General features: G+C 44.8%; 1 protein-coding gene across 3 annotated transcripts in view; it reads right to left on the bottom strand.

Moving 5' to 3' along the window:
* PDZK1 (PDZ domain containing 1) overlaps positions 1-21,709 on the bottom strand; it is a 63,281-nt gene that overhangs the window by 27,630 nt on the left and 13,942 nt on the right. Inside the window, exon 1 of one of the 3 annotated variants that reach the window (XM_027535294.1) lies at positions 18,329-18,424. The exons of the other annotated variants lie outside the window; for them this stretch is intronic. The gene's annotated coding sequence lies outside the window, so the exon portion shown is untranslated. Of the gene's footprint in view, positions 1-18,328; positions 18,425-21,709 lie in introns of those variants that run through there. 3 annotated transcript variants of the gene reach the window in all.

The raw sequence follows: 21,709 nt of genomic DNA, 5'->3' as shown, positions 1-21,709 counted from the left end.
TTAGCAAAACTGTCACTGCTCCATGATGAGGCTGCCTGGGACTCTGGAACCTGGGACTGAGATAGGAAGGACCTTTGTAGTCAAGCATGCTGTTTCCTCAAATATCATATATTAATGCATATATATGGAATCTAGAAAAATGGTACTAATGAACCTATGTGTAGGGCAGCAGTGGAGACACAGACAGAGAACAGACTTGCGGCCACAGTTGGGGAGGGAGAGGGTGGGGTGAATTGAGACAGTAGCATTGAAACAGATACATTACCATACGTAAAGTAGATAGCCAGTGGGAATTCGCTGTTTGATTCAGGGAGCTCAACCTGGTGCTCTGTGACAACTGAGAACAGTGGGATGGGGTCGGGGGTGAGAGGGAGACTCAAGAGGGAAGGGATATATGTATGCTGCTGCTGCGGCTGCTAAGTCGCTTCAGTCGTGTCTGACTCTGTGCGACCCCATAGACGGCAGCCCACCAGGCTCCCCCGTCCCTGGGATTCTCCAGGCAAGAACATTGGAGTGGGTTGCCATTTCCTTCTCCAATGCATGAAAGTGAAAAGTGAAAGTGAAGTCGCTCAGTCATGTCCGACCCTTAGTGACCCCAAGGACTGCAGCCCAGCAGGCTCCTCTGTCCATGGGATTTTCCAGGCAAGAGTAATGGAGTGGGTTGCCATTGCCTTCTCCAGGATATATGTATACCTATGGTTGATTCACATTGATGTATGGCAGAAACCAACACAACAGTATAAAGCAATTATCCCCTAATTAAGAAATAAATTTTTTTAAGTAGTTTCCTGTTTCTTCCTCCTTTTCTTGCAAATCAAAACCACAGTGAGATATCCCCTCACATTCATCAGAATGGCTGTCATCAAAAAGACCACAACTAACAAGTGTTGATGAGTATGTGGAGAAAAGGAAACCCTCATACGTTTGTTGGTGGGAATGTAAATGGGTGCGTGGAAGACAGTACAAAGAGTCCTCAAAAAATTAAAAATAGAATTATCATATGACCCAGCAACTCCACTCCTGGGTATATATCCAAAGAAAATGAACACTAAAAGATACACACCCCAATGTTCTTAGCACTGTTATTTACAATAGCCAAGATACAGAAGCAAGCCAAGTGTCCACGGACAGATGAACAGATAAAGAAGATGTGGTACATATATACAATGGAAAACTACTTAGCCACAAGAAAGAATGAAATTTTGCAACAACATGGCTGGACCTGGAGTGTTCTATGCTTAGTGGAATAAGTCAGACAAGAAAGACAAATACTATATATTATCACTTATATGTGGAATCTAAAAAATAAAATGAATATAACAAAACAAAAATAGACTCACAGATAAAAAAAACTAGTAGTTACCAGTGGTGGGGGGGAAGGGGAGAGGGGCAAGACAGGGGTCAGGGATTCAGAGATACAGACTATTGTGTATAAAATAAATTAGCTGCAAGGATATATTGTGCAGCACATGGAATATAGCCAATATTTTATAATAACTTTAAATGGAGTATGTACGTGCTCAGTTGCTCAGTCATGTCTGACTCTTCGAGACCCCATGGACTGTAGCCCGCCAGGCTCCTCCATCCGTGGAATTCCCCATGCAAGAAATACTAGAGTGGATTACCATTTCCTACTCCATTAAATGGAGTATAGTCTATAAAAATTTTGAATCAGGATGCTGTACACCTGAAACAGAATAGTGTAAATCACTATACTTCAATTTTTAAAAATTAAAAACAAGTAAAGGTAATGATTTTTAAAAAACAACAAAAAAAAGATCCTGTTTCTTTAGTCCCCCACCCCCATCTTCCACTTCCTGAGAATACAGGAATCAGAGCCCTATGGTAGATAGATATGTAATTAGTGAAGGCCCATGGATTTCTACAACATCATATGAGCAATCGTCTGAAACCGGAGTCCATCAAAACCTCCGTCGGCTTTATTCCCCAGTTTAAATAGCCAAAATAAAGCACTGGAAATGAAAGAAAGCTCTAACCATTTCTGAGCTCTGAGAAAATTAATTCTTGGCAACAAAGTTGCTTGTCTGTGGGAAGAACAAAGTGCCAGCTGGTAGGTAGGAAAGACTCCAGGTAAGAGCCAAAGACATTTTTTTTAATCAAACTTAATTATTAATTGTACCTTTAGACCCCACCTTCTAAAAGGATTAGATCATTGCTACCAGGAAAGGGAATAATATGTCTATGATCAAGGAGAAAATGCAGGTACCTCTTAGAAGTTAGGAAGGCTAGGTGATGACAGCAGAGGAGGGCAGGTAGGACCTAGGAAGGTGGCCAGAGAAAGAACTGAAGCCATCCAGTGATTTTCCACAGGAGAGAAATATCTGGTAGGACCCAGGGGACTCTTCCAAGGCCAAGGCAGGCAAAGGTCTCCCAGGTCCAGGCAGCCATCAACATGGGCCCATTCCCGGTCCCAGGGGAACACCCACCCCCCCGGCAGGGCCGGGTGGAGCCACAAGTCTGAGCAGGAGCTGCTCCTGAGAGGATCATGACCACAAAAGTGAGACTCAAACCACCAGAAGGGTTCAGCTTAGCTGGCCAAGGCTAGCAGGAAGCCTCATTTTCCCCTCAGTTTGTGTGTTTGCGTCTGGAACCTGCAAGACTTCCCCCGACAAGGCTAGTTTGTGAAAAGAGTGAGATTCCATTTCAACTGATCCCCAGGTCAGTGGGATCCCCAGCAGTGAAGCGCCGCTGCCTTGTCACTGGCACCTCAGAAAGCCTTCCGTTCCGTGATAGTTGCTGTAAGTGGAAAGGTCCAGTTAAAAAAATACCATGGGTGTAAATGCTCCTAAGCCCCCACTTCCACTCAGTGCAGGGGAGGACTAGAGGTGAGGGGATTTTAAAGGTACTTAGTTTATCAAAATCCCTTGTCTCCTGAGAAATATTTGAGCATCTCCAGATCAGTGGGAACCTGACAAGAACACAAAGCATCTCCCAAAACAAAAGGAAACACAGGGTTTTCCGAATTACTTCCTGCTCTAAAGCAGTTATCGAACTCCTGTTAGTTTCCAGGTATTATTTTATGAAAGAATCCTGAAAACAGAAACAGACCCACAGATCTTGAAGTCAAACTTTTGGTTACCAAAGGAGGAAAGTGAGGGAAAGTGATGAATAAGGAGATTGGGACTGACATATACACACTGCTATATATAAATATATATATATATATACACATTTATATAAAATAGATAACTAATAAGGACCTACTGTATAGCACAAAGAACTCCACTCAATATTTTGTAATAACCTATATGGGAAAAGAATGGATATTATATATATATATATATATATATATATATAATAATGGATATATTATATATTTTATATATAAGAACAGATATGTATATTATATATACATGTATATAAGATTCACTTTGCTATACACCTGAAACAAACAAGACATTATAAATCAACTATACTCCAATAAAAGTTTAAAAAAACAGAATCCCCAAACTGCTGTAGATCAGATCAAACACAAGTCAGGGAAGAGCAAATTTTTCTGAGGGAGGAAAGGAAGGAAAAGATAACTCCTGGAAAAGTGAAGTCAGCAAGAATTAGAGGATCTTCATTCATCTCCTCAGTCCTGGGAGTTGTCTGCCCAAAGGCAGCAGCTGGTTTCCTCTGACAGAACAGATTTACTCAGTGGTTAGCACAAATCTATAGACCATCAGGTGATGCCAGTAATAGTAAATCACATTACCCTTTAAAACTCACCATGCTATATTCAGGCATGCTACATGATCTCATTTAATCCTCGCAATCACCTTAACATGTTTAATCTCAATCCTAGCTGGCCCTCAGAATCACTAACAGAGACTTATAAAAACAGATGCTTAGTTTGGCGCCACCTCAGATCTACTGGCTCAGTCCAGGCCTGAAACCGGAACATGGGCATGTTTAGAATCCCCGCGAGTTTAACAAGCTCATGCTCCAAACAACTCTTTCTGCTCCCAGCTCCCCTTCTCTCCCCCTCAGCCTTGGGATAACACCCTCACGGGTCAGAGAAGAATGTCAAGGCTGGGTGAACTATTAACAGCTACCTTGAGCTCACCTTTACTCAACTTGAGAAACCAAGGTAGCAGCCTGGTTAGGAGAGGTTCTCAGGATCGCACTCTGCCCATGGTTCTGCCTGACCTGCAGCACAGGAGTGTGTGGCAACCTAAAGCCTTTGCCTCTGCTTCCCACCACATTCTAGTTCTGACACAGGCAAACAGAATCCAGCAGATGAAAACAAACTTTAATAGCTCCCACAGGCTCTTTGTTCTGTGAATTAAGTCTGAGGGGACCCTTTCCAGCCCCTCTAAACCTAACCACCTTAAGAGTTGAGGTTGGGACTTCCCTGATGGTTCAGTGGTTAAGAATCTGCCTGCCAATGCAGGGGACAGGGGTTCAACCCCTGGTCCAGGAAGATTCCACATGCTGTGATGCCTCTACTGCAGAAGCCTGCCTGCCTTAGAGCCTGTGCACTGTGACAAGAGAAGATAGCACCATGAGAAACCCAAGCACCACAATGAAGAGTAGCTCCCACTTACCTCAACTAGAGAAAGCCGCATGCAGCAACAAAGACCCAGTACAGACAAATAATTTTTTTTTAAAAAGAGTTGAGGCCATTTCTCTTCCTCCATCATCCGATGGGTGGAAACCTGAGTTCCATTCCTGTCTGAGGCCAAACAACTAGATTCTCCAATGAGCATCCTGGAGTACATGCAACTTCTTTGGGATCATGAACAAAGATCCCTCAAAATTCTACTGAACATCAAGAAGACATATTGCCCCAAATCTGATTTCATTTGTCCATGCCACAAATAGTTGCCTCATACTGCGGATGGTGATTGCATGCATGAAATTAAAAGATGCTTGCTCCTTGGAAGAAAAGCTATGACCAACCTAGACAGCATATTCAAAAGCAGAGACATTACTTTACCAGCAAAGGTCCATCTAGTCAAGGCTATGGTTTTTCCAGTGGTCATGTATGGATGTGAGAGTTGGACTATAAAGAAAGCTGAGCGCCGAAGAATTGATGCTTTTAAACTGTGGTGTTGGAGAAGACTCTTGAGAGTCCCTTGGACTGCAAGGAGATCCAACCAGTCCATCCTAAAGGAGATCAGTCCTGGGTGTTCATTAGAGGGACTGATGTTGAAGCTGAAACTCCAATATTTTGGCTAACTGATGTGGAGAGCTGACTCATTGGAAAAGACCCTCATGCTGGGAAAGATGGAGGGCAGGAGGAGAAGGGGACGACAGAGGATGAGATGGTTGGATGGCATCACCGACACAATGGACATGGGTTTGGGTGGGATTTGGGTGGACTCCGGGAGTTGGTGATGGACAAGGAGGCCTAGTGTGCTGCAGTTCATGGGGTCGCAAAGAGTCGGACACGACTGAGCGACTGAACTGAACTGATATGCAAAACACTGTTAAGTAGGTTGAAGGAATAAAGTAAAACACCACCTCTATCCTCATGGACTTTATAGTTAAATAGGGGTGAAGAAAAGTTTTAGTACAGAATGAGCAACCACTATGAGCAGAGTATAAATGCTATGAGACCTACAACATGACACAAATTAAGGAAAGCTTCGCAACTTACATAGGATTTGATTTAGATATTGACAACAGATGGGTAGGACTTCAATAGGACAGAAGTAGGAAAAGAATATTCTAGCCACAAAGAATAGTATGAACCTCAGGCATGGAAGTGGCAAAGTTCTTGGGGATGGTCAAAGAAGAGCTAAAACCCAAAGTGACTGAAGAACAGCCAACAGGAGAACAGCCAACACATCCTTTAGTCATGGGTGACAAGTTAGGCTGTAAAGGCCTCTAGTAACAGTCCAAGGGATCTGGCCTTAGTTTGGTGGTCAGCAGGGACCAAGCAGGGGCTTCCATGGTGGCTATTGGTAAGGAATCCACCTGCCAATGCAGGAGTCGTAAGAGATGCCTGGTTCAATCCGTGGGTCAGAAAGATTCCCTGGAGGAGGGCATGGCAACCCACTCTGGTATTCTTGCCTGGAGAATCCCGTGGACAGAGGAGCCTGGCGGGCTACAGTCCATAGAGTCGAAAAGAGTCAGACACAACTGAAGCGACTTAGCACGCACTCAGGCATGGACCAAGCAAGGCTTATAAGCAGAAGAAGGACAGGACCAGAGTTGGGCTCCACGGGTGGTAGGAGGGATGGCTGTTGTACTAATCCTCCTCACATGCAACCTGACCTCGCACCTCTACATGAGAGTAGAGGTGAAAGAGCTGGAGGAACTAGGGAGGACTAAGCCACACATGGTACTAAGTCTTCAATCCTGTCCTCTCAGATTTCTCCATACATAGATGGCCTCGGACAGGACAGGTACAAGAACACGGGTGTACAAAACACTTACTTACACTGACCATGAGATACACCAGGTCCCTGTGACTCTCCCTAATTACTGCCTGCCTCACTCACACAATCTTGTTGTGGATTTGAGAGGGTAACAGGTAGGAAGGCCAGAGGTCTCCAAGCGGCAGGAGGAGATAAACTACAAGTGGCAGTTTTTTTCCTTCTCTACACAAAATTAAAAGAGGCGCCTTTTAATTCTGTGTTGACTACACCTGATTCTGCCTTGAGCTAACTAATGCATTTTTCTTATGGAAATGTTTTTCTTAAGCTACGTTAATGAAACTACGTATTTGCTTTGGAATCTGCCTTTCTTCAAAATGCTTCTGCCTAAGACTAACTTTTTTCTTCTTTTCTCAAACCTTGAGCTGATAATGGCTTAACAAGCCAGTATTCATATCAATTGTTTTATGACCGGGAGATAAAACTCATATTGTGGGAGAGGGGCCTGATGAAACTCCCTCAGCCTTGAGGTGTCTCTCTTATCTGATTAACAGCTTTCTAACAGACATAAACACCTTGCTAAAAACTAGCAAGGGGGCATTCTTTCTGCTCCCTTCTGATGTCTACGTCAGAAGCTTTCTCTCTCTCTCTCTCTCTCTCTCATACTTTAATAAAATTCTATGACACAAAAAGCTCCAGTGGTCAAGCCTGGTTTCTGGCCCCGGATCGAGGTGCACAGAGTGGTCCATGCGCAGCTCTGTCTTCTGAGGTCACTGCCCCATGTGAACACAGCTGTGCTTCTGACTCCTCTTAGCTCTGAGTTGCCAGAACACCCTAATTCTGTGGTCATTTCCTCATTCTGTCTGCTTCCCCACAAGCAGTAGACTTTCCCTGGACTTATCACCCTCGCCCAGTTTTCTCCTGGGCTTCCCTCATGGCTCAGTCAGTAAAGCATCTGCCTGAAGTGCAAGAGACCTGGCTTCAATCTCTGGGTCGGGAAGATCCCCTGCAGAAGGAAATGGCAACTCACTCCAGTATCCTTGCCTGGAAAATCCCATGGACAGAGGAGCCTGGTGAGCTGAAGTCCATGGGGTCCCAGAGTTGGGCACAACTGAGCAACTAACACTTCACCCTTGATACTTTTTCTACTTCAAGCTTTAGACTCCCCGTCTGTTATGGACTCAATTGTTTCACTCCCAAAATTCATATGTTGAAGCCTTATGACTATTTGGAGATAGAGCCTTGTAAAGAGATAATTAAGGTTAAAAGAGGTCCAAAAATGTGGGTCTGGCATCTTTATAAGTAGACACAGAAAAGTACGTATGCAGAGAAAGGGCCACGTGAAGAAACAGCAAGAAGGCTGCTATCTGCAAACCAACAGAGGCCTCAGGACAAACCAGCCCTGCTGGCACCTTGACTTTGGACATCTAGCCTCCAGAACTGTGAAGAAAGAAATTTTTGTTTAAGCAACAAGGGATTCTGTCATGTGGTATTCTGTTATGACAGCTAGGAGACTAATGCACCTTCCAAGTAATACTGCCTACTTGGACTGAGTGTTAGAAAGGAAGAAGTCAAAAAAAGAAAAAGACCCACAAGTTCATGCCTTGGTGACTGACAGACAAGTTGTACCATTAAAAGATGGTATAGTCATGAAGAATGATACGGCAAAGTCAGTTTGAGATGGTTTTAAATCAGAGGACTGAAAAAAAAGGGGAGGGAATTGAATATCTACTTCACTTTACACACAAAAATTAATTCAAAATCAAAGAAAAAATTAAGAGTTAGAACCGTTTCTTCTAAACTCTTAGAAGAAAATATGGGGATAAATCTTCAAAAGGTAAAAATTTTTAAAAATTAGAGGACTTGGCAGAACATCCTGCAGGTACACAGAAGTATGGACCTGGAGCTCGGGCAACAGTGGCCTAGAAGCCTCACAGCAATGCTTATGTGATGCCCAGGGGTATCAACACGAAAGGAGGGGAGCCAAGGATAAAGCCTTGGGTAATACTGATATCTAGGTGACAAGAAGGAAGCTGAGAAGGAATAATCAGATGGCCAAGATTTTACAGTCCAATCTAAAAGAGGAATTTCAAGACAACATAGTTAACAATGCAAAACCCTGCTAGGAGGTAAAGAGAATAAAAACAGAAAATGCCACTAAGTTTAGAAAATGGAAGTTCAGGACAGATAAGGGACTAAGAAGCAAGTGAACCCTAGTAAATAACAGAGGCAAGGAATACAGATACATCCTGAAACAGATACATGAGAGGATTGGGATAGCAGTTTGAGGGGGAAGTAGGGTTAGTGGATGGGTTTATTTTTAATGTTTGTATATCAAGGGATGATACAGACAGCATAGAAAATGGGTTTGGCCTTGATGAGATAGAATACTTCTACTGAGGCAGGAGAAGAGTGGGGAAAATGAGACAAAGAGGAAGATAAGGTCAACTTAATGAGACAAATGAGGAACTTTGAGAATGTGGACCATTCCACATTCCCCACATTCTCCACTGGGCCCCAGACTGATAAATTGGTGAAGGTGGCTAGGAGAGGAGTGTGGATTAGCAGTATTTACCTCCAAAGGCCACTGCACCAGTCTATCCTAAAGGAGACCAGTCCTGGGTGTTCCTTGGAAGGAATGATGCTAAAGCTGAAACTCCAGTACTTTGGCCACCTCATGCGAAGAGTTGACTCATTGAAAAAGACCCTGATGCTGGGAGGGATTGGGGGCAGGAGGAGAAGGGGATGACAGAGGATGAGATGGCTGGATGGCATCACTGACTCGATGGACGTGAGTTTGGGTAAACTCCGGGAGTTGGTGATAGACAAGGAGGCCTGGCATGCTGCAATTCATGGGGTCGCAAAGAGTCGGACACGACTGAGCAACTGAAATGAGCTGAGCTGATGAGGAAATAAGAGCCCAGCGTGCTGGATCTTCCAATCTCTCAAGAGAACTTAAAAGTCCAGATTTATGTGAAATGTCCCCATATTTAAAAACAGGCAGCTATTTCAAAGTTTTTAGAAAGGCTTCATGTAAAGTAAACAGAATTGGACCCCTGGGCTGGCAGTTTATAATCTTGGCAAAAAGGCTATCCAAAGCCTCAGCATTGTTTCACTGTAAACAGGCAACACGTTGAATAAAAATTTCTAAGTAACAACTTAGGCCAAAATATATTTTTTTCATTAGACAGATAAATATAGATCTCATGAATTTATACAAGACCAATCAGCATGATTTCTCATGGCTTTTTCTCACTATGTATTGGGTTTATCAAAAAGTTCGTTCAGGATTTTCCATAAGAGCCTGTGGGAAAACTCAAACAAACTTTTTGGCCTACCCAAGACATCAAGAATAAAAGAAGAAAGTGGTCACTTTTACCCCAGGTTGGAGCATGACATGTTTTAAAACAGATGGCTAGGAGGTGAGGGTTTCTATGTGTACAATGAGCCCTGCTGCTGCTGCTGCTGTCTCTTCAGTCGTGTCCAACTCTGTGCGACGCCATAGACGGCAGCCCATCAGGCTCCCCCATCCCTGGGATTCTCCAGGCAAGAACACTGGAGTGGGTTGCCATTTCCTGCTCCAATGCATGAAAGTGAAAAATGAAAGGGAAGTCGCTCAGTCGTGTCCGACTCTTAGCGACCCCATGGACTGCAGCCCACCAGGCTCCTCCGCCCATGGGACTTTCCAGGCAAGAGTACTGGAGTGGGGTGCCATTGCCTTCTCCGTAAAATGAGCCCAGCGTTTGTTAAAACGTGAGACTGTGAGGCTGGTGTGAATTGTGAGGAAGAGAAACTGCATGAGGGCTTCCCAGGTGGCGCTAGTGGTCAAGAATCCACCCGCCAATGCAGGAGACACAAGAGACTCAGGTTTGATCCCTGGTTCAGAAAGATCTGATGGAGTAGGAAATGGCGACCCACTCCAGTTTTCTTACCTGGAAAATTCCGTGGACAGAGGAGCCTGTTGGGCTGCAGTCCATGGAGCCACAGTCGGACACAACTGAGCATGCATGCAGCACTGAGCTACCAAGATGGAGTGATGGAAAAGATGAAGTGTTCTAGCTTCTGTTCTAGTTCTAGCTTCTATTCTAGTCTTCTGGCTGGGCAGGATGAATGGGGAGAGGAAGGAAGAGGGGACTGAGGAACAGTTTTGAAAATTAAGTGGCTGACATAGGAAAAGTCATCTTAAACAATGTTTAGGACAGAGTAGTTTCCAGTAACAAAAAGTCTAAACACAGGTACGTGGCTGACGTGAAGGGAGTTTGTTTTTATTTGTATCTTCCCTGAGCATTCTAGTCTGGATAAAGTACATTAGAAAGAACCAGAGTTTTAAAGCCAAACCCACTTTTTAATTTCATTGTCACCACTTGCTAGCTATGAGAACATGTGTGGCTTCCTTAATTTTGACCTGGAGATAGAAATACACCAGAAATAGGAAATGCACATGGATCAGTGCACCGGGCCAAGATCACTGAAGACAGATGGTCTAGAGCAATCTAAGCTCAGTGTCTGGAGCAGAGAAGCCCACTCCAGGTGAACCATATTCCCTGCTCTCTGGTGGAAGTCCTGAGTCCATGGGAATTCCGTTCCCTGTGATGACATTTGAGCAGTGTTTCTGATTTTCCTTGTGAAGCAGACAAGAGATTGAGTGATAGGGATGAGCAGGCCTCCTGATTGTCAGGTCAGAGATTCTGTCTCCTCACTCTGGACCATCTCTGCAAAGTTAGTTTTAGCTGCTGAAAAGTCGGCTGAAGATTTTGTTCCCCCATGAAATCAAGCTCAGATAATGAACTCAGATTTCCCTAAGAACTGTCATGTAAGACTGAAAGCTAGAGAATTACCAAAATGGAACCAAATGTCATGTGTTAAGGAGGTAAAAGATTCTAGGGAGCTTTTACAGAACTAAGCTGGCCAGAGAATCCAAACATCTGGAGAAAATGAGTTCTAACAGAAGTGAGTACAAGATAGAGCAGCCAAGGGACCCACATACAAGGGTGGAGAAGATGGAGTGAGGGAGTATCACCTGACATACCGAGGTGCAGGTGATCATGGTCACCAGGGAGTGACTAGGGAACAGGTTCACTCACCGGACCAACATCACTGGATTTCCAAAAGATTAGAGAACGGATGTGGTATGAACAGCATTCTGCTTGGAGGGGGAAATCAGAAAGGGGCTGTGGGCAGTGACAGCCAGGTGCAATGACTACTGTCAGGAAAGAAAATACCCAGTGCTGTCTTCTTTGTCTTTCTCCTCAAATTTAGGATGCAGTGGATCATTCTATCAATACAGTAATCTACTGCCATCAGTCATGAGTGCTTTGGACCAACCATCTTATTTAGATAAGATGGAATAAAACAGGTACTCCATCTATTTTAGATAAGAGGAAAATAGGAATCAATGGTGCAGACAGTGTCAGACTGCAAAGAAAACACAACCTCTCCGTACAAGGTGCTTAGGTAACCAACACCCAAGGCGTGAAAAACTCAAAGAACAAAAACTGAGCAAGATAGTGGGGAATAATGTTTATTCTCCTGCAACTGTAGGAGGATGTTTGTATAACCTAGGATGTAACCAGAGAGTAAATGATTTCCGTTTCATTGAGGCATGAGGGGAAGAGAGGGCAGGAACTCTCGGCTAACATTCAAACTGAATGTTACTCACTTTACCCTAAAACTCCATGCTTGGTCTGCAAAACACTTTGAACTTCAGCAAGGAGAAAGCAACCTTCCCAGGAAGCTCAACCAGGCGTGTCCACACATGATGCCCTTGTGAGAAATGCTGCCTCTTCAGCATTTCTGTGTAATGAGTTAGACAAAGAAATCACTAGACTCTTTTTGGGCTTCCCTGGTGGCTTGGTTGGTGAAGAATCTGTCTGCAATGCTAGGAGACCTGGGTTCAATCCCTGGGTTGGGAAGATGCCCTGGAGAAGAAAATGGCAACTCATTCCAGATTTCTTGCCTGGAGACTTCCATGCTCAGAGGAGCCTGACAGGCAAGTCCACGGGGTCACAGAGTCAGACACAACTAAGTGACTAACACAGACTTTTGTTGGAAAACTACAACTGGTAGAGACTGGTGATGTTATGTCAGCACCTACAGACCATCAGAGAATCCTCTATAGCTGACAGCCCTGATCGTGGGCTTCTGTGCTGGGCCAGGTGTGTCTTCTTTCACAGCCTGCCTAAGAGCCTTGGGAGACACTGTTTCTTCCAACAACATAGAAGAAATCCTATTGTATCTCAGTTGGTTTTGACAGATGTCTCAAGCAAGGAGGAGATAAATGAAATTCAATTTCATCCTTCTTCAAAAATATTTTACCTAGAGCAGATTCAATATCTTTGCTGCAGATTAAGCCAGCTGGATTCCTCCTTTACAAAGCAAGAGCTGTGGAAATTCAAAACACTCCAGTGTATTAGTTTTAAATTAGTATCAAAAATAGGAAAATAAGTAGGGCTCCAAGATATGTTTTTGCTAACTGTACCTTCCCACTGTAAAGATTACTGTTTGGTCTTCAGTTCAGTTCAGTCGCTCAGTCGTGTCCAACTCTTTGCAACCCCATGAATAGCAGCATGCCAGGCCTCCCTGTCCATCACCAACTCCTAGAGTTCACCCAAACTCACGTGCATCAAGTCGGTGATGCCATCCAGCCACCTAATCCTCTGTCATCATCCCCTTCTCCTCCTGCCCCCAATCCCTCCCAGCATCAGGGTCTTTTTCAATGAGTCAACTCTTCGCATGAGGTGGCCAAAGTATTGGAGTTTCAGCCTCAGCATCAGTCCTTCCAATGAACACCCACGACTGGTCTCCTTTAGGATGGACTGGTTGGATCTCCTTGCAGTCCAAGGGACTCTCAAGAATTTTCACCACAACCACAGTTCAAAAGCATCAATTCTTCGGCACTCAGCTTTCTTCACAGTCCAACTCTCACATCCATACATGACCACTGGAAAAACCATAGCCTTGACTAGATGGACCTTTGTTGGCAAAGTAATATCTCTGCTTTTTAATATGCTATCTAGGTTGGTCATAACTTTCTTTCCAAGGAGTAAGCATCTTTTAATTTCATGGCTGCAATCACCATCTACAGTGATTTTGGACTTAGGCAGCCATAAATTTCAAGTATGGGAAATTAATGAAATGTGTTCCAGTAGAGAAGAGTGCTCAGAGGCTGTGAATGATTCTTGTTTCTCTCTTATGATAAGGAATGGAATCTGCTTATCTTGAAATTCATTTGGCCTGCTGGCACTGAATGCCCCTCCCCCAACCCACCCATCATGAAGGATACTTTGTCCTAAAAGACAGGACTCCTTGTTGGAGTTCAAGGCCTTCCTCACTCTACTTGCTGATCTAAGAGTTCTGCAAGTTGGGAGACAGACGAAGTCAATATCATGTGGAAACAAGAGTCACCCTTGGAGAAAGGATACTTTGTGCTGCTGACAAAACTGGTACCTGAAAATAGCCAAACTATCCTGAGGATTGGCCAGAATGAGAGTGTCTCCCAAAGTAGGTATCTTGCTTTTCTACTGAATCTGCATTTCTGCCCCCTGGCTTTTTTCCCTATAACTTAAAGTCCTCTGGCCTCTCCCAGTCACTGCCTCAAGACAAATTGCCTGGTCTTTCTTTCACCATGTTAGTCTCTAAAAATAACACTTAAGAACCTAAAATCCACTACAGATTGTCATACTGAGAGAAGTCAGACAGAGAAGGAGAAATAGCATTTGACATTCCTTATATGTGGAATTCAAAAAGAAATGATACAAACGAACTTACTTACAAAACAGAGAACAAATTTTTGGTTGCAAGGAAGTGGGGAAGGATAAGGGGAAGGGATAGTTAGGGAGTTTGGGAAGGTCGTACACACACTGATATATTTAAAATGGATAATCAAAAAGGACGTACTGTATAGCACATGGAACTGCTCAATTTTAAGTGGCAGTCTGGATGGGAGGAGGGTTTAGGGGAGAATGGAAACATGTATATATATGGCTGAATCCCTTCGCTGTTCACCTGAAAATATCACAACATTGTTAATTGGTTATACTCCAATACAAAATAAAAACTTAAAAAAAAGAAAAAAAGAACCTAAAATTCCAAACTCCTTGATCAGGAAGGCTTTGAAGCACAACATAATCAAGCCCAACTTTATCCCCCTCTGCTCCTCAGTGTCACCTTTCAGCACACATGTAGTCAACCCACACCCAGCCCGCCTTTTGCTCACCCCACATGCTGTGCCTGAAACACCTCCAGCCCCCACCCCCAATTATTTATTTATAGTAGGTCACATTTTTTTCCAAGTGGATGAATTAAAGACCTAACCATATTCAAGGCTCTGTTCAAATTTTAAAAGTGAAAGTGAAGTCGCTCAGTCGTGTCCGACTCTTTGCAGTCCCATGGACTGCAGCCTATCATGCTCCTCCATCCGTGGGATTCTCCAGGCAAGAATACTGGAGTGGGTTGCCATTTCCTTCTCCAGGAGATCTTCCCAACCCAGGGATTGAACCCGGGTCTCCCGCATTGCAGGCAGACACTTTACCATCTGAGCCACCAGAGAAGCTCAAATTATAGGTCATATACAAATCCTTGCCTGACCACTACAGTCTGAAGGAATCACTCCAGCCTCTAAATTTCAACTAGAAAAGAAAATGTTTGTTATTTTTATACACATTTATTGAGCTCCTACTAGGCTCCAAGCACCAGCCTAGGTTACATTTTATGAGTTCTCACTTAATCCTAATGGTCTGCTTCACAAGAGAAAAGTCCCTGAAAATGTAAGCTGGTTTTCCATGGCTATTTGGATAAACAGCAGAATCTGGATTTAAACTCAGTTGAATCTGGGTTCCTCCCACCATCTGCCCAGCCTCCCAACCATGAGGGCTGTGTTAAGAAACCCAAGTAGTTAGACTGGGAGGAGGAAGGCATTCCAGGCAAAAGGAATAGCAGAGGCATGTTCACGAATCAGAGGGGTGGAGGCGGGGGTGCTTCTTTGGTAGCTCAGCAGTAAAGAGTCTGCCTGCCAATGCAGGAGATGCAAGTTCGATCCCCGGGCAGTGAAGATCCCCTGGAGGAGGAATAGGCAACCCACTCCAGTATTCTTGCCTAGGAAATCCTATGGACAGACGAGCCTCGAGGGCTACAGTCCATAGGGTAGCAAAAAGAGTTGGACACGATGTAGTGACTAAGCAAGCACACATGTTCACGAATGGTGAATCTCGGACCACAGCTGCCGTGGAGCTGAGTAGGAGCTATCTTTCATATTTATCAAAACTCCTCTCCACTGCCTGGGTTCCTTCCTTCCTTGGGGTCATGCCCATCATAAAACTGTCTGATGATCATCAGAATAGTAGCACTTAAGGTGCCAGAGGCACCATGTGCTTCTCCAGTCTCATTCTCGTAACATTAGGAACTAGGTGCTATTACACCCATTTGACGGGTGAGGAGATAGGTGATTTCCTCATTTCCTCATGAGAGTAAGAACACATCTGTTCTGTAATTCAGGTTTCTAATACTTAATCATTTAGTGACGATGCTCACCAGGCAAAGAGATCATCATGAAGGGCCAAGGAAAGGAGATGCTGAACTCTTTAGGAAAATATGTCTAGTTCTAGCTCTGCCTTGTCACTGTCATCAAATTCCTGCAACAAATGTGAAAATCCTTTAACCAAGATGTCCAGAGACGTCCATTCCCATTCTATCAGACTTAAGGGCCTCCCAGGTGGCACTAGTGGTAAAGACCCCGCCTGCCAATTCAGGAGCCACAGGAGTCACAGGTTCAATCCCTAGGTCAGGAAGATCCTCTGGAGGAGGGCATGGCAACTCAAACCAGTATTCTTGCCTGGAGAATCCCATGGGCAGAGGAGCCTGGCGGGCTACGGTCCATGGGTCACACAGAATTGGATACGACTAAAGTGACTTAGCACACACGCAGGCAAGGACCTTAAGTGCCTGAGAGAGTATCAGAGTTCTTCAGCCTCCTCCTTGATAAAAGCATTATCCAAACATACTGACTCTATTCTTATAGCTCTCTCCCTGCCACACTAACTTCCGTTTATCAGTGAAGCTAAGCATCTACTCTATGGCAGGTATTGTTCTAAGAGCAGGTAAGGTCAAGGTAAGACAAAGGTCAAGACCCCTGCTCTCTAGAGCTTAACATCTGCCAAAGGTGACAAAAAGTAGACAAGATGATTTCTGATGATAAAGGCTACAAATGATGAGATCTGGTGGTGAGGTGGAAGGAGGAAGCTGAATTTAAAAGCCATTCCTGGGAAGGTAACATTTCCATTCATGCCCAAATGACAAGCAGGAGCCAGCCTTCAAAGCTCCAGTATCTATCATATTTGGGGGGCTGAAAAGCACACCAGCAATCATCTAGTCTCAGCCCCTTACTGATAAATGAGTAAACAGAGACTCAATGAGATGATATGCAAATTCGTTGCACATTTTTAAGGACTTCCCTGTTGGCTCAGATGATAAAGAGTCTGCCTGCAATGCATGACACCCGGGTTTGATCCCTGGGTTGGGAAGATCCCCTGGAGAAGGAAATGGAAACCCTCTCCAGTATTCTTGCCTGGAAAATCCCATGGACGGAGGAGCCTGGTGGGCTACAGTTCATGGGGTCGCAAAGAGTCAGAACACTGAGTGACTAATACTTTCAAAGAGATTAAAACACAAGATCTCCCAGCTGACAGCAAGGCTGCCCCACTGCTCCACGGGGCCTTTGGAGACACATATTTGAAATGTAAGCACATTTGTGGTTATGCTTGAACACATATTTCTAATTTTATTTTCAATACAGCCTTGGGGAAAAGATGAGAGCCTTTAATAGGCAATAAACTTTAGGCTCCAGTTGGCAAAGGGACTTGTCTAATGGCCTGTCACTAACAACTGAATCAAAGCCCAAGTTATTTGTATTCCAGTCCCATGTTCCTTCCCTGGGATGAGAAAGAGTTGTCTAACCAGTGGTCTATGAACGTAAAACATCATTACTAGCAACTTCATAGTTTATGGTGCAAAGAACAAACAAAAGAATCAAAGATAAGAACAATTTGCTTTGTCATAACACAGAGACTCAAAGTCCCTGAGTTATTTGCTGCAGGGAAGAACATGTGACTCCAGGTGACTAGACAACCATGGCCTGAGACAAAGAGCCCCTGTGCCTTTTGGAAATGGGACTGAGAGTTCATTTATGGGTGCAACGTTGCAGGAACTGTAACTGAGGAGGTGTATGTTCCTGCAGAGCCAGCCCAGACCAGGAATCTCCTCTGCTGGGTAGCCCCGAGACGACAGTCACACTTAAGTCCCTTGACCACTTCCGCTTAGGATATAGGTTACTAAGTAGTGGCTCCCAGATGTCCCTTCCCACAAGAATCATCTGAAGGGATGTTGCAGAAGGAAAAAAAAAGATTTTTCATGGCCTCACAAGATCCAAAGAACTAGACACTCCAGAGGGTAAAGTCTGGGGATCTGTTTTAAAATTCAGTCAGCCTAAAAATCCACTGACTTTTCTTATTTCTCAGAGCTATAATGTGATAAAAAGCATTTTTATTTTCCAGTGAGAAAGTTGTTAGGTTGTATCTTTTAACAGCTGCTTCCAAAAGAAAATCTCTACTACCCAAAGCCCTTGAACAGTGGAAAGGTTCTGTGAGAGAAAGAATCTCCCTGGAAATCTGTGAAGTTTGTTGTCTCCCTCCCTCTGGCTACACATCAAACGCCCGTGCAACCCTGGGAAACCTTGCTCTGAGGGTCAGATTACCTATTCTCTTGTGAAGCAGACCCCAGACTGTGAGGGTCTGGCTGTCTCATGCACAGAGAACCTCAGAGTGTGGAGAATCCCTCACCCCCCAATCCCACCATCACCAAAGGGGCCTGCCTGGCTTCTTCCCCACCAGGCTCTCTTCTGCCCTGGACAGCCAGCTACTACATAGAAATGGAAAAAGAAAAAGAAAGAAGGGGGTCTCGGCCTAGGTGGTCAGGGCCCTCAGTCACGGGGACCCTGAGTCAGTTCTTACCTAGGTCCTGGAGGAAGAGGAGCCACTGGCCTCACCAGGCACTTCTCTCTCTGCTGGTGAGCTCTAGTTGGAACTCACTGGACTTTGAACAAAGGTTGATTTAAAAGCTGATATATTTAACAGGGATGTGTGGTCTGAGTTCAAATGACCTCTGTCCAGCTTGCTGTCAGCTGGCTGGGCTCTGAGCTGGGCAAACCTGGAAAACCCTCAGCAAACCCAAGGCTCGGGCCCACCTGCCTAGAGAGGGGCGCAGAATGGGAGGGGAGGCCAGCCAGGATGGAGGGGCCTTCCGCTCGCCTGAGCCACACCCAAGCAATACCCAAGCCTCAGAGCCACCACTGTCCCCCAGGCCAAGGGCAGCGCTGATCGCCAGCACCTGAGCACCCTGAGGTCTTCCTGGGGAGCAGTGCCTGTGCCACCTCACCCTTGGGAGGCCACAGGCCAAGAAGTCCCGGTAAAAGGAGCAAAGCTCCGTGTATGCCCATCCTGCCTCCTCTCCACCTGGCGTTCTTACATTGCAGGCTCCCTAGAAGCTGAGCCAGTAAAGCCCCTGCTCTTATTTCCCAACTCCCTTGCTCTCCTCATACACTCTCTCCTCTCTTTTTCCTTTCTCTGTCTCACCTGAGGGTGCTTTGTTTCTCTTCTCCGACAACTGGTTTCCCCGTCCACGTTCAGAACCTCTCAGGCAAGCCCTGCTGGGCAGGTGGAGGCGCTTCCACAAGCTCCTGGGCCAGCGCCTGGGAAGCACAGTGGTGTCCTGAGCTCAGCCCCCAGCCCCGAGCACCTGATCCCTATCAGCAGCACCCACACAGGCAGACCCAGTGCTGGGCTTCTCACTGACCTGGATCCTCAGCCCACACTGGAAATCAGGGCAAGAGATTGCTCCCGGCAGTGAAGCAAAGAGAACCACAGGCTGAGGACAGGGTGGCCTCACCCTCCTCCACCTACGTTCCAAAAGCGCCTCTTGTCTCTGCTGGGCCTTGGCTGCTCTCGGGTGAAGGCATTGCAGGAGCCAGAGGGTAAATGGTCAACAATGACAAACATCTGAGTAGCTAGTTCATATCAGGTCATCTCCACCTTTACTTCTACCTGGGCCTCCTACATGTCTTCCAAAGTGGACAGTAGAAGGGGAAAGATCTGGATGTAAGATCAGAACACCTGGATTCAAATTCTGACTCCATCACTTACTGAGTGTTTGATCTAGAGGAATTTATTTATTTTGACTGCCCTGGGTCTTCGTTGCTGCAGTCAGACTTTCTCTAGTTGCAGTGATCAGGGGCTACTCTCTAGTTGCGATATGTGGGCTTCTCATTGAGGTGGCTTCTCTTCTCTTGTTATGGAATTCAGGCTCTCAGGTGTGTGGACTTCAGTAGTTGTGGCACACAGGCTTAGTTGCCCTGCAGCATGTGGGATCTTCCTGGACTAGGGATTGAACCCGTGTCCCCTGCATTAGCAGGTGGATTCTTAACCCCTGGACCACCAAGAAGCTTTGAGGAATTCATTTTTAACTCTGAGTCTCACTTACTTTCATCAGGTAAATGGTTGTTATAACATTGTTTTTAGAAGTTTTTTTATATTGAATCAAAACATCTCTCACTTCTGCCCAGGAGTCCTCATGGCTCCCTCTGAGCTACACACTAAGTGTACTCTATTCTGCATAGCAGCTCTTCAAATATTTGAAGGTTGATGTATTCCCCATGTGTGTTAGTCGCTCAGTCGTGTCCGTCTCTTTGTGACCCTATGGAATATAGTCCACCAGGCCCTCTGTCCATGGAATTCTCCAGGCAAGAACACTGGAGTGGGTTGCCATTTCTTTCTCCAGGGGATCTTCCCAACCTAGGGATCGAACCCCGGTCTCCTGAATTGCAGGCAGATTCTTTACCACTGAGCCACCAGGGAAGCTGTATCCCTCATAAGCCTTCATTCCTCTGGGAGTCAGTGGATCTCTTCATTCCTTCAGGTGGTCTGCCTTTGCCATGACTTCAATACTTCTTGCCCTGGATCCCAGCCTGTCAGCATCCCTCTTAAAATCAAAGGCCTAAAGGGGAAAGTTGGAAGTGAGGGAATTAGTTCTTTATCTCAAGTGTGGGTTTTGTCTACACTGACCAACCAAACTATACACCTACAAGTGGATGAATTGTGTTGCATTGAAATAATTCTTTAATTTTTAAAGTAGCCAAAGTCAGCAGAATTATTCTTGAAATTTCTAAAATTAAAAAAAAAAATTGGATGATTAAAAGAAAAGGCAGCTTCACAGTGCAGTTTACCCTCCGTCTGTATTCAGAGACTTCTCAGACTTACTCTTCACCCCAGGCCAGATGGGATAGATAACAGCCTGGAAACTGGAAATAGAAGAGGCCTTGATATACAGAGACACTATTGGTTCAAAGTTAAACAGAAATGAGCAGTTGTTTGTTTTAATGACAAAACTCTTCCCCACTGTTACATGGAACCAAATGCAATTTGCCCTCACTAAAATTTGGATTTTAAAAAATCTCATGGCAATAAGTGGCTGTGATCTGGTTAATGCAAAGCAGAGTAGGTCTTTTTGCTGATTATTTAAATCAGTTACTTAGAGCTAGACATTAAAGATAAGGGAAAATAACACTGTCTATTGTGTGTGCCTGGTAAGCCTTTATATCCATTATTCTGTTAACCCTCAGCATGATCTTACGAGACAATATCCCCATTTTACAGATAAGTGAAGTGACGTCGCTTAGTTGTGTCCAACTCTTTGCGATCCCATGGACTGTAGCCTACCAGGCTCTTCTGTCCATGGAATTCTCCAGGCAAGAATACTGGAGTGGGTTGCTATTTCCTTCTCCAGGGGATCTTCCTGACCCAGGGATCGAACCCAAGTCTCCTGTATCGCAGGCAGATGCTTTACCGTCTGAGCTACCAGGGAAGCCCCAGGATAAGCCCCTTATCTTATTTTACAGATAAGAAGCCTTTAAATCCATCTGGTTAATTATCCTATCAGATCTCCTGGCTCAGAAGGCTTACAGAGCCTGTCTGTCTCCTTAGGTAGAATTGTTTTTCCTTTACAATAAAGCCTCCCACTATCCAAGGAATGTGCTCTCCTTCCCTAGAGGTACTCAAGAAGAGGCTGATGATAACCTGTGTCATGTTACAGAAAGATGTCCTACATTGTTAGGGGATTGGAGTAGGTGATTTCTTGGGTTGCTTCCAACTCTAAGATTCTGTGAACCTAAGTGCTGTGAGTCCTGCCCATGAGGATGTAGTGGAGTCCTGCCCCGGTGTATATAGGGACAAGAGTTATGAGCAAGGAATTTGGCATCAAATAGATGCTGAATTGAATCTTAAATCTGCTATTAACAGTTTTATATTTTTTATTGTGAGCTTAAATTTGCCTGGGCTTTA

The sequence above is a fragment of the Bos indicus x Bos taurus genome, chromosome 3 (assembly GCF_003369695.1).
Source record: "Bos indicus x Bos taurus breed Angus x Brahman F1 hybrid chromosome 3, Bos_hybrid_MaternalHap_v2.0, whole genome shotgun sequence".
NCBI lineage: Eukaryota > Metazoa > Chordata > Mammalia > Artiodactyla > Bovidae > Bos > Bos indicus x Bos taurus.
The sequence above is the reverse complement of the archived record's forward strand: the minus strand, read 5'-3'. Positions and strand labels throughout refer to the sequence as shown.